Raw genomic sequence first — 14352 nt, 5'->3', positions numbered from 1 at the left:
CCCCTACCCAAATCCCATCACCTCATACATTGACACACAAATGCAGACAGACAGACAGATACTCACACACATGTAGAAATATGTGTAAACCTCAACACTCACACACACACACACATACATACACACAGTTACAGAAAAGAAGTCTAATGTAGTCAAATGCTGAGCTATGAATTTGCTTTGCACACACACAAATACACACACACATATATATGTGTGTGTGTGTGTGTGTGTGTGTGTGTGTGTGTGTGTGTGTGTGTGTGTGTGTGTATGTATATATATATATATATATATATATATATATATATATATATATATATATATATATATATATATATATATATATATATATATCAAAAAGTCCCTCACCTATTACAATTTATACCAGGTCACCAAAAATTAAAAAAAAACATCTTTCCTCAAGGATACTTTGCGCTCTTTGCTACTAAAACTGGAGTTGCATCATTATAAACAAGAAAAGCACCTTCTCTGATTAGATAGTTTAGGAATAGGCATTTTTCCAAAATGAAAGGATCGTTCCATAGCATGTCATTTTAAGAAACTACTTGAATATTAACTTATAAAGCCTTAGCAAAATATCCATTTTAGTTTATTGTGATTGTACAACAATAATGAATTGTGATTTCAGTCATTTTTAAATGCATGAAAAGTGAAGTTTTCTAGACTTAACAAAGCACTTTTATGTCACAATAAGAAGCTAAAACATTCAAGAAAATCAGTTCTGTTTACAAAATGAGGCACACATAAAAACAGAGCTTGTTGTACCAACCTAAAAGAGTCATATTGGTATGTCTAACACTCCTGGCATAGTACCAGTGCCAGAGGCATATCAATTTTGCAGAAGTTTTTAATCCATTATCACATCATAGGAAGACAGTTGTCATGATGCATTAGTCCTGAATGAGTTTGATGACATAACTGCAGGCTAGCCTGAGGCGTGCCAGTCTGTACAACACCTGCACTTTGATGCCCAGGACTGATCGGGCAGTACATCTTTCTGAAAGAAGATGGAAGCAGTGCAGGCATTTTTGACTGCAAAAGTAATTTCCATGTAGATCAGGTCTGTATTTAATACAGTGCAGGAGGAACCTCTTCCAAGAACTTTCATTGCCATGTAAGGTGACTGCTTAAAGACCAGTGTTATCAAGACTGGGTGAAAACATTTGCTTTGTGGGATAATACAGGATGGCAAGAGTGCTATCTGTTCCAGTGATAAAAATAAATTTAGCAAGAAAAAAACCTAGCTCCCTTGGGAGGCCTTCCTCCATCTGCAAATAAAATTAAAAAGGATGTGGCTTTTAGGGGGGAGTTATTCTTCACTGGGACCACCAGCAACAAATGTGAAATTAAATGCTGAATTTGGTTTTCAAAGCATTTAGATAGTTAAATAATTGCATAGTGATGTGGTTGGTTTAGGAAAAGTAAAGGCTGCATTTTCATGTTTAGCATTCCTATAGAAACTAATAATTAGAACCCCATGTATTAATGATTAGACAGGCAATGAACTCTGCCAATTATAAGGAACTATTTAACATTTGTGGTCTAAAATGCAGTAGTCCATTGGTGAAAAGGGTATTAAATCTAGAGTGAGTGTTTTGCTGAAGAGTGCAAGATGTTAGATTTATGGTTTTGTCATTTAATTGCAGCTTAATTTCTATTTATTGCTCTCTAGGTTTCTAAATCTGGCTCACAGTAAGTTACTTAAAGCTCTCATCAACAAGGAAATGTTTCTCTGCTTACAGAAGGAAAACATCTAGAAATGTCCCCAAGTGATTCTATGAATGTTTTACTTCTCCATTTGCTGTTATCTGTTTATTTGTTTGCTCACTGAGAAATATTCCACACAAAGTGCATATAAAGATGTGCAACAGAATAAATACGAAACATCAGTAGAGTGAGAACCATATCTAAAATGCAAGGATTCATACAGTGAAATAATTGCTATGACGTGAAACAAGTGCCTACTTTTTGTGAACAAAGACATTATTACATGTTCAAATGTTCGAATGATGGTATTTTCATTTGTTCAAATACATAATAAATGACAATACCACAATTAATTTATTTATCTATACTTTTGTTGACTGGATTAGTCACACTAGGCTAGTAGCCTCTTTTCAGGGAAGGTCTGAGGTGGTATTTATACTACTAGGAGAAATTTGGCCAGGGCACTGGGATCCTTCCCCTACTCTTCTTGTGGTTTGGAATCTTTTACATCCACATGAGCTACCACCAGCTCAGACAGATGGGGCCTCAATTTAACTTGAATTTCAGTGGAAATACTACATATATGTCTAATGTCTACAATGTGGATGTCATTTTCTGTGTGAGTATTTATATTACAAGTATTGTGGGCTGTTTAAGTCAGTGTTTTGAAAAGCGCAGTTCATGGTAGTCTATGGGTTTCATGGGTCTATGTTCAGTCATCAAATTAAAATTTCAGTAAATGGCTAATAATCAAACTTTAAACATCGAAAGTTTAAATTACCAAACACACTTATCTTTGAAAATAAAATCATCAGATGGCCATAGCTGGTCAACAACCAGGAAGTATGCATAAAGTAAGCTAAACAAACACTTTTATATATTTTGCCCTATTCCCCACTGTAATGCAATCTCAGAGTTGGTAAATATAGTTAGAGAGGTTTAGGAGGTGCAGCCCTCCACTCTGGTTCACAAGGTGCACCGCATCATCAGACGTTCGCGATGTTGGCTAACTATGGCTATTCAGTGATTTTGTTTTTGAAGATAAGCATGTTAAGTAATTTAAACTTTTGATGTTTAAAGTTATTAGCCATTCTCTGAAATTTTAATTCCATGACTGAACATAAACCTGGTTTCAGGCACAGGTTAGCATTTCAGTGGGAAGAAAAGAGAGTTTCACATACTTTTCCTAAGTAAAGGTATATTCCTAGATTCTGCACTTCCACTAGGGTACAAATATCCTAGACCTGGAACTCACAAGTATGGGAGAGCATTGTACCCCCAAAGTGTAATGTCTCAAAGCAGTCTCCTTTGCAATAAATATAAAGCTAGAGCCCCCAGCTGACCCCAGAATATTTAAGAACTTTTCTAAGGCTAACTACCTCCTATTAAGAGACAGCATAGCTAATTTCTACCCCCAATCCAAAAAATGCATAAGCCTGTGTGAAGGTATATACAAAAGCGCTGTACAACCATATAAAAAGAAATGTCAGTTCCAGACTGAAATAAACCTAGGTTAAACTGCTAAAACAAATGTCAAAAAAACAGCAAAGGTTCCAAGCATGGCTTAGTTCAAAATATGTAATTGATACAGAAAATATACAGGGTAAGCGCTTTCACGGACCAAAGCTCCGCTTCATCAGACCATAATAAATCATGTCAGCAGTTACTCAACATTTAAACCTGTTTCATCCAATACAAATCAAGTTTGAGAGTGATGTAATATTTAGCATTAATAGATACAAATGCATAAAAAACATATATATAAAACTTGTGGTTACTGATATGCTTGGACTGATACATGAGAATAAATATAACCATCTCATTTATACAAAAGCATGCTTACATATTTGGTTAAAAACTCAAAAATCCTAAAAAAAACCTTAATAAAAACTGTTTAACTACAAAGCATCTGATTCAACTTAATTAAAACCTACTAATGTTTCAATGGTCTAGCTCTTAAAAATGGTTTAAGTGAAACTCTGCTTTTTAAACCAGGATACCTATCAGACTGTAGTTTTAGTATCCACTTCTGCTCAACAGATTCAGTTCTATTATTGAGGTTCCCCCCCTCTAACACTGACTTGTAAAGTTTCTACAACAAAAAACTTAAACCTATGTTCAAAGCCTTCCTTCATCACATGCATAGCTAAGGCATTAGACTCTTTAGAGTTCCTGATGTCACGAAGATGCTCTAAAATCCTATCTTTAAAGGGTCTGTTCGTTTTGCCAATATAATATGCGTAGCATGTCGTACAAAAACTAAAATACACTAGATTCTTGGTTTGGCAGTCAGCATAAAAATCAATATTAATAACAAAACCTAGCTGTGGGTGTGTAAAATTACCTCCTGAATAGATATACGCACAAGCTGTACATCTTTAACATGTGAACGTGCCCACTCTTTATAACTGCACATGGGTGCTGTGTTTCAGGGGTCTATAACATAGTTGTTTCTTCACAGATCTGTTATTTCTAAACGTAAAATCTGGTTTATTATTGATAACACCTCGTAACTCGGGTACTGTTAAGAAAATGTCCCAATTTGTCTTAATGACATCACATACCATATTAATATTGCTGGTAAATGTCAAAGGCATTCTCAGTTTAGTGCCAACAATATTATTTGTGGATTCACCATCATCCATCAGATTAGAAGTCTGACCAAGCTCTGTCCTAGAGTCAGTGCTAAAGAATGGTCTACACCTACCCATCCTCTCCTTCCAGGCTTCAGAAATCTGTGTGTCTGTGATGTCACACTTGTAACCCCTACTTAAGAACTCTTCTTTCAACGAAGCTAAGGTAATGTTCAAATCAGTTTCTTTATTGTGAAGATGCATAATACGATAAACTTGCCCCTTAAGGACATTCAATTTTGCATGGTTCGGATGCATACTGTTGTTTTGCACTATACTGTTTTTTCTAACACTTTTCCTGTAAACACTGGTTGTGACAGTGTCTAGCATATCTCTGTTGATCTGCACATCTAAAAAGTCTATCTTGGTAGCTGAATATTTGTGAGTAAACTTTAGAAAATCATTCGTACTATTAATGTACTGAATAAACTCCAACAGTAAATGCTCTGTCCCTTTCCAAAGCAAAAAAACATTGTCCACAAACCACACATACCAACCAACTGAGGGGCTATATCTGTTGTTTGTAAGTACGTGTTGTGTCTCCCATCCTACCAGAGCCAGGTTGGTGTAGCTATTTGCACAAGCTGTGCCCATAGCCACGCCAACCTTCTGCAAGTAATGTACTTAATTGAAAATGAACACATTGTTCTCCAGAATGATTTCCAAAAGACTGCAAATCAGTCTACACTTGTCATTAGATAGATTGTGTGTGTGTAATAGAGACCTAACACTCTCTATTCCCCATTCATTGGGTATCATGGTAAAGAGTGGAGCAATGTCTAGTGTAACTAAGAAACACGTACCATTAATATTACCAAGTTGGCTAGACAGCTGAGCAAGAAAATCTTTCATATCCTTTAAAAGAGTTTCACACTTATTCAAAACAGTGTGTAGATTTTTCTCCACAAAAATAGACAACGGTTCTGTAAGCCAGCCCCTGCTGGACACAATAGGTCTCATAGGTGGTCTATAAAGATATTTGTGTATCTTGGGGAGACCATATAGCATAGGGGTGATGGGATTGTTGACTTTAAAATACTCAAACAATGGCTCTGTTATTAAACCAGTAATCTATAGATCAAATATTAAAAACTCAACTTTCTCTATAACACCTGTCAAAGTAGACAATGGTATAGGAACATAGGTGTCTGTGTCTGTTAATAAGTCCATCATCAATGAGATAAACAAACATTTGTCCAACACAACTATGGCTCCACCTTTATCCGCTGGTCTTACTTCAACACTATTTAAACATTTCAACTCAGATAAAGCTTGCCTCTCATCAATAGTCAAGTTAAACTGCTAAAACAAGCCACCATGTTGGGCCCCTGGTATAAATAGGTTGTACAACAAAAGGAAGAAAATGCTGTCCAGAAATAAGATAGAACACGCACAACAGGGCAAAAACTCTTATCATTAATTTAAACAAGCAAATCAGAGGAGTAAAGTCTTCAAAGGCCAACTTCGAGAGAAAAATATCCTCCAAACAAAGGATAACCATAAGGCATTTGTCAGTTATGTCAGCAATCTTATGGGCAACAAACCAACAATGTGCAGAGTTAGTTGTATACAGCATCACCTGTACTCAACCAGAAGATACAGCAAATCTGTTAGCTGATAAATTCAACTCAAATTAAACTCTCCCAACCACCTTCAGTTATCCCCCAGGAAATACCCTCCATCATTCCTATACCAGTTGCCACAAAAGAACATGTTGTCCCTGCACTCTCTAAAGCTAAAAACAATGGGTCCCGACAATATCCCAGGATGCCTCTTAAACAGCTTGAAACATGACCTATCAGGCCCACTAGGATCTCCATTTAACCACAGCCTCCAGACAGGCTTTATCTCTGGAGAGCAGAGGACAGCAACAATCATCCATCTGCATAAAGGGGACCATAAACAGACCCAGGAAATTACAGACCCATAAGTCTGACTAGGCTCACATGCAATGGAAAGAATAATCATGGACTTTATAAACAATGACATAGGAAATCTCCAAACATTGGGCTCAACCCAGTTTAGCTTCATCAAGGGTAGGTCATGCCTTCTCATTCTGGTGAACATCTTTGAGAGAGTCACCAAACCTATAGATGAGGGTAAAACAGTGCATACTGCCTACATGGACCTGGCTAAGGCATATGGCACAATTCCCCACTCAGGTATTGTAGAAAAACTCACAAAATTAGGCATAAATCCGTACATCACCAGATGGATATCCAACTGGCTCATGGACAGGACACATGTTGTTAGAGTGGGGGGAATCCAGATCCAGCAAGAGGCTATTTAGTAGTAGTGTACCATAGGGCTCAGTGCTGGGACTGCTCAAGTTCAGAATATACTTCATTAAAGTCACACCTAATGTAAATGGCTTTTAGCTGATCAAGTTTCCTGATGACTACAAGCTGGGGGCAATCACTGAATCCTTCAACAATATAGATAAGAAAGGTCTGACCCAGACAAATACCTGATGTCAGAACCATGGCATAAAGCTAAATTCAAAAAATGCATAATTATATCCTTTTGGAAGTCAACTATCCCTTCAAATTGCAACATTAATAGCACTCCTCTTCGAGTGGACCTAGTGGTGAGATATCTAGGTAATCAGATAGACAGTAACCTAAACTTTGACCACCATGTGTTCATGGTGGTGAAGAAGTCCTTCTATATGGCACAGCTTATAAGTAAGGATGTTACAAGTCCCACAATAGTCATCCCCCATTAGACCAATAATTGAGTACAATACAGCTTTCAGCATGTACCTGATCAGTCACTTGCAACAAATAAACTCACCTCAGAGGTTCCTTACAAAAACAAAAAACAAAAAAAAAACTGCGTAAACAACTTGTATTATGCGGATCGCCTAAAAGTCATATCCCTGTCTCCTACCAACTACTAAGGGGTGATCTATGCCTAATCTCCAAGGCATTCTCAAATCCAGTCCTTCACAAAACAAACAGCACAAGGATTACCCAATACAAGGATATAAACATAGCCTGTGACATGAAGAAAACATACTGGAGGGACAGGCATGTGTCTCAAAAATTACCCCTTCTCTGGAGTAGAGAATTTGGATCATTGGATGGGGAATCATAAATTCACTCCTGGGAAGGCATCTATGTCTGTTATGGACAAGGGCAGCCTGTAAAATACATGCAAACCTAAGCCATCCTCTAGTCAGTAGATATCAAAAATATGGGTACATCTGAATAATAATGGCTAGGCTTCTAGTTCTCTTGAGCCATTAGCCTAGTGACCTTCTGTGAACCTATGGACCTGTGAACCTAGCATTTAGATAACAGTCAGAGGCAGATGTGCATATTTCTCTGTATTTCTGTCTTGCTTCTAATATACTGGAGAAAATAATTATATTTATGTGAGATAGTGAAATCACAGGCCATGGAATTTGCTTTTACCCTTGTACAAGGTGCATAAATTTTGCTTGCAGAAGACAGACCAAGGGAGTGGTGAGGTGTGTAACATATTAGTAATGTAGCAGTGTGTTTACGTGTTAACAGTTCTGCTTATTGTGAAGTTTAAATAAGAGCTGTAGTTTGTATATACTGATTTTCCAAACTGCAAAGTCTCAACTAACACTGAAAACACTGACATCCTTGTACTATCCAAAATTCTCATTGGTGAAATTTTGACTTCTGTGAAAGGGGCACTGGTGAAAAATAAACAGGACAGAGGTAAGTAGATGGAATCCTTGCAATAGTTTGAATGATACCAGAATGTAGCTCAGACATTACTATAAATTAAAGGAGCTATTTGTGGAATTAGAAAAAGGCAATATACTAGTTAAACAGTTGTGCAACTGAAAAATGTATACAATTAGCTACAGTAAGATTCTTATACAAATATGCACCTGCGCTTGTGTAAAGCATGTTGTTTTTGTAGTTCAATTTCCTCTAGGAAATAATGATCTCATTTGATACAATTGAGATTAGATATGTAAATAAATGTGTGTGTGTGTGTGTGTGTGTGTGTGTGTGTGTGTGTGTGTGTGTGTGTGTCAGATTCTGCAAGCCTTGCACGGCGTGCAGGATTAGTGCAGGAGTTCCAGCAGGCAATATGTCTGCCATGTGATCCAGGAATAACCCGTAGGGGCATGCATGAGCACTCCTGCACTAGTCCTGCACAGACTCCTAACCTCTACACTCAGCCCCTGTATGCAAATTACCCCATTTGCAGGAAAAATCAATGCAAATGAGGTGAACTTACGATCCAGGAAGGTGGAAACTAGCCGTGCAGGATTAGTGTAATCTGCAGAAATGTACTCTGCCAGTAACGGAGTACATTTCTGCAAATTCCAAAACTGAACCATGACAGCTCCAAATAAAGGGTGGATATCATTTAGAAAGCATGCAAATGGCCAAGTATAAGGCCATTGACATGGAAAACAGTTGAAAAAAATCAGCTTTTATTTTTTTTAGCTGATCTTGGCTGTTTAAGCTTAGGGCAGCGGCACGTAAACGGGATCGGGGGGAAATAAGAAAATAAACCTAAAATAAGCATTCTAACTAAAATTACTATTCTGCCATTATAGTCAATGGCAGGCAGAAGACAACATGGCCAGTGAATAGTGGTTGCTAAGGGAGGAGACTCAGTGTGAGCCATGTAACTTTGCATTAGCAGGCAATCCTATGCAAATGAGGGGAATGATAGTGAATCCCAGATTTCCCCTGCATGCTAGTCAGCTCCCAACAGTGTAAGAGCAGGGATAGCTTGGTGCAAGCCTAGGAGTAAGTTGACATCATAGGGGTGTGTGTCAGGCATACTGTAAGTGGATTGGAGTCCTGTGGCTCAAGTTTGCTCCTAGCTTAGCACAGCTAGGCAAGGGGGTGTGTCTGAGACTGCCTAGCACTTTTTACATTACCTTAGCGGGTGTGCACGCTGTGTACCGGGTTTTAAAGAAAAAAAAAGTAAACCAGGAAATAGCAGCTCTGTGCACATTTGAGTACTGTGTTTGCGCGATACGTCCCCGGGCTTAAACAGGAAGGCAATGGGAAGGGAAAACAGCAGTAGGAATGTAATCTAGGAGAACTAGCATAGCTGGCAGGTGAAATGTATCAGAATCAGCCAATTACACAGGCAACAAACCAGCCCAGCCCAGAACACTACTATAAACTATGCAAACAACTTCCTCTCTGGCTTTTCCCATACTCTTTCACCACTGATGTATACAAGTGGGGAAGTTTTAACAAACAAAACAACAAAATGATAGGGGCTGCAATAGCTATCATACAACTTGTGGAGGAGGCTGAGGGTGGTAAGGATGTGAATGCTGTCGACCGATCCACAGTGAGGAGATGGAGAAGAGTTTACAGATTCAGGGTAACCTACCAGGGGCTACATGAGCTGGAGATAGTGGAGCGCTATAGGATGGACAGGGACTTCCTACAGCAAATTGTTGAGCTGTGCCGGCCACACCTGACACACACAACTAACAGAGGGAACCACCCCAGTGAATACCAAGGTATGTGTAGGCCTAAGAATACTAGCTACAGGTATCTTCCAAAGGCCAACTGGGGATATGATGGGGATCTCACAGGCATCAGTATCCAGAGTACTCCACCAGTTCCTGGATGCAATGTCAGCACAAAATTAGGCATGTATATTTCCCCAACACTCGTGAGGCATTGGCCAGCAATATCCAACTTTTCCACCAAATAGCAGAATACCCTGAGGTAGTGGGTGCTATAGACTGCATGCATATATGCATCAAAGCACCACCCAGTGAGCGGGGTAGGGTCTACATCAACTGCAAGGGCTTCCCCTCCATCAACTGCCAGCTCATGTGTGATGCCCAGGGCATAATAATGAACGTGTGTGCTAGCTGCCCTGGAAGCTATCACGATTCCCACATCAAGCATCTGATGCAGCTGTACCACAGATTTGCCAATGGGGACATCCCTTATGGTCACCTAGTGGGGGATGCTGGATACACTGGTGCTGTGGCTGATGACACCGATTGTAAATGCACACACACCCAAACAAGAACTCCATAATGAGGCACACGCACAGACCAGAATTAAAATAGAGCATGTGTTTGGGATGCTCAAGTCACGGTTCCAGTCTCTGGACACATCCGGTGGAGCGTTGCAGTACTCACCAGCACATGTACCCAAATTGTCATCATATGTGCTATGCTACACAATATGATCCTGTGGAAACAGCTGCAGCAGAAACAGCACAGGGCAGTCCCACACAGCCCCCCACCATTGCCAAGGCCTGCACAGGCACAGAATGACTCACAGGAGGAACAACCTGAGCCTGCCCCAGTAGGCAGAAGAAGGCATGCCCAGTATGCCTTGGCCTTAGCAAAGAGGCAACACATAGCACATACACTGACACAGAATGGACCCAAAGAATAACACCTCTCTGACTCTCACATACAGTAAAAGGGATGCTAAACATGACACTACCTGTGCTCAACCATGTCTAGGGAGTGTACTATGTGCATCTGACATAAGCAGCCCTGCAGCACCACCCTCAATACTGGGACACCCACAAGGTAAGTCACTCAACCTACCAATTGCCGAATGAAGTAGAATGTGTTATTACCTGTATCTATGGTATGGATGTGAGCATGCAAGGTAATTGGGTGGATGAATGGTATGACAGCAGATAGTAGACAACTATAGTGGCACCATGAGATCTGTAACAAATACTGGTGTCACCATAGTAGCCAGTACTACACAGAGCGACAAAGCCCACTGCAGGAAATGTGCTGGGCCACATGTGTGCCCATATGACTCACACATACCAGTCAGGGAGGTTCACATACCCAACAATAGTCTCAGCCAGCAGGACAGGTGTAGAAAAACACAAACAAAGGCTGTGCTATGGCCTCTAAATGATTCCTATGGGTAACCTTCCCCCCAGGCCTACACAGACAGACTACAGCAAGTAAGCAGTGGAATGTTAGTTCTGAAGGGTAGGAAGTCAGACACTAATATGTAAGTTAATCAAAGCTAAGAACTGTAATACACTGATATGCCTCTAGTCAGCATGATAGGTTAGAATACAGAATGAAATGGAGTACCTGACATACCAGTAAAGTCATAGCAAATGTGTACAAGTGTCAAGTGTGCCCCCCTGCCCTACGTAGAAATGTAAAAACATTCAGGTGTCCCCCAATCCTGTCTAGAAATGTAGTAACAGTCAGGTGTGCCCCTCAATCCTGTGTAGAAATGAAGAAACAGTCAGGTGTGCCCCCCCAATCCTGTAAAGAAATGAAATAGTCAGGTGTGCCCCCCAATCCTGTGCAGAAATGTAGAAACAGTCAAGTATGTCCACCCACAATCCTATGTAGAACTATTGGAACAGTCAGATGTGCCCTTCCCCAACCCAGCATAGAAATGTAGTAACAGTCAGGTGTGCCCCCTCCCACAATTCTGTGTTGGAATGTAGAAACAGTCAGGTGTGCTTCCCTCAACCCTACTTAGAAATGTAGTAACAGTCAGGTGTGTTCCCCCCAAACCTATTTAGAAATGTAGTAACGGTCTAGTGTGCCACCCCAATCTGATGTACACATGTTGTAACAGTCAGATGTGCCCCCCACAACCCTATGTAGAAATGTAGTAACATGTATGTGTAGGTATAATATCAGTGGAGCACAGATGCACAAAGATGACCAAGGTAACAGGATAGGTTGTAGCATCTGCACAATATGCAGGTATGCGTGTGTTAGGTTGGTGTATGTTTCATATTGTGTGAGAGTGGTCAGTATGTATGCATGTTGAGGTAAGACCTGGTGGCCATTGCCCACTACTGCTTACAGGGACAAGTCCTCACAACTGTAGTGCCAAAGACAATACCCACCAGTATAACACATGCTAGCAGTAAGCCATTGTAAATGTATGGTGGTAAAATGGGTGACCATCTGAAAGACTGACATTGCATGGCTGTTAGGCTAGATATACAAGCAGTACACAGGGGAAAGTACCCCAGACATACAGTATATATTGTGTCACTGTGAACTGGACACACCCTTGAAATTTTACATGCAGGTATGCATCACATTATCTGGTCCTGTAGTAGGGGATACTGGTGTTGTCTGCCCAAAAAATCTCAGATCACAAACGAGGTAGGACTGCTGTATTGGGAAACAGCTGATGTACCTGCACATGCAAGCATAACTGGAATGCCCAATGCATATCTGTGTGTCAGATGCAAATAGTGTCCATAGCACACATGCACCCAGTTCATGCAAACACCACCCACAGGTACCTCTCTTGTTGTACCCCTGCTGTGGGGAATGGGTACAATATGATCCTACCTGTATATGGCAATAGCGAAAGAATGCAGCATGCAGTGCAGGTGCCCAATGCAGGTGTGTTGCTAGCTGTAGGTAGCACCCTGCCAGCATCCACACCACCTGATCAAGACTGATAGAAGGTATTGGCATGAACACCTAGCACACCTACCCTGTCACCTCAGGGGAATATAATGTATGGTGGTCTGAGACTGTAGGACTGACAGAATGCAACAGCCTGCCACATCTGGCTCACATCAACACCTAATGGCCCACAGGCCTCTGCCAAGGGCCTGTGTCTCACACATACTGCCAATGCATATTATGTCATGGACACCCAAATAACACAACACACTCTACATAAGCCATATGCAAGGCCATGTGGACAAACCACAGTAATGTCCACCATGTCCCACTCCATGAACTGTGGACTAACACCAACACACAGCTGTGATGGGGTGATAACCTTAGGGAAAGTATCAGAGAATGTATGCATAATGTAAGGAAGAGGACAGAATAACAGAGGAGGGGTGAGAGCGTGGGTAGCATGGAATGTGCAAGGTCTATCACAAAGATGTGTGCACATGCTATCCCTGGCTGTAAACACATAAATGGGAAGCTACATACCTGCCCATACACCGCAATAAGGGTAATGTCTTGACTCATGGCCCCTGCCTCTGGGTAACCTGTGAAAATCTGTACATTTGTGAGGTATTGCCATAGCAATATAAGGCCATACTGTCATGTTGATGGATGCACAAGTAAGGGATCCTCTGCCAGCACTGTACCAAGGTGCTGAACTGGATACACAGACCCAGCAGCAAGTGTTTGCAGCTCCTCCAGGATGGCATAACCTACCATGAATATGTAGGCGTCTGCCCACAATACTGCACAAAGCTGCAGTCACCCCTATCCCCCAAGACATCACTGTGAGCAGGAATGTCCACCTGATAGTACATGAGGACAGAAAACATCACAGTGTATAACAGTACACATGTCTGAATATCTCTGCTAACAGCAGTACCATGTAGCTGAAGCAGCACAGACACAATCACCTACAGTACACACTATCCACTGCACACTTTGTCCCCATATTGCCAAATGATTGACAGATACCCTGCAGAAACAGTTTGCTTGTAGGTGTATAACACAAAGGTCTGCACTGGAGTACAAACTACCTGGAATCAATCCACACATTCAGTACGGAGGGGCATACTGGTCATGCTCACACACAAAGAGAAATTAAGACAATGTCAGAAACAACATACTGAAAGGTCATACTGGGCATGCTCACACACTTAAACAAATGAAGCCCATGTCTGCAAACAATAGTGGACCAAACATATCTGGCAGTTGCAGATGTTAGTGCAGACACTCTTCAATATGCATTACTCATGCTTTGCACACACACTGGATAGGAATACAGACATATATCCAAGGACAACACACTATAATAAGCCAAAAGCAGACATACATAGATGTATGGAAGAGAATGACTGTGTCAAGGAACCATCCATTATGAGGCCTGTCCCACCCAGCACACAGCCAAATGGCTACAACCACATGAGGTTCAGATGTCAGTCACTGTAGATATTAGCCACCGGTGTCTGTCAGCATTGCAGACTATGTGGTGCAAGTACTAGCTGTGCAACATGACTGTACAAGGAAGTAGTCATCTAGCAGCTGCATACATGTACCTGTGGAATATAGCCCTGCGTGTGCCCGCATGTGGTG

Source organism: Protopterus annectens, chromosome 2.part0, assembly GCF_019279795.1.
Source record: "Protopterus annectens isolate FY-2018-M chromosome 2.part0, PAN1.0, whole genome shotgun sequence".
Lineage (NCBI taxonomy): Eukaryota > Metazoa > Chordata > Ceratodontiformes > Protopteridae > Protopterus > Protopterus annectens.
This window is presented reverse-complemented; position numbering follows the sequence as displayed.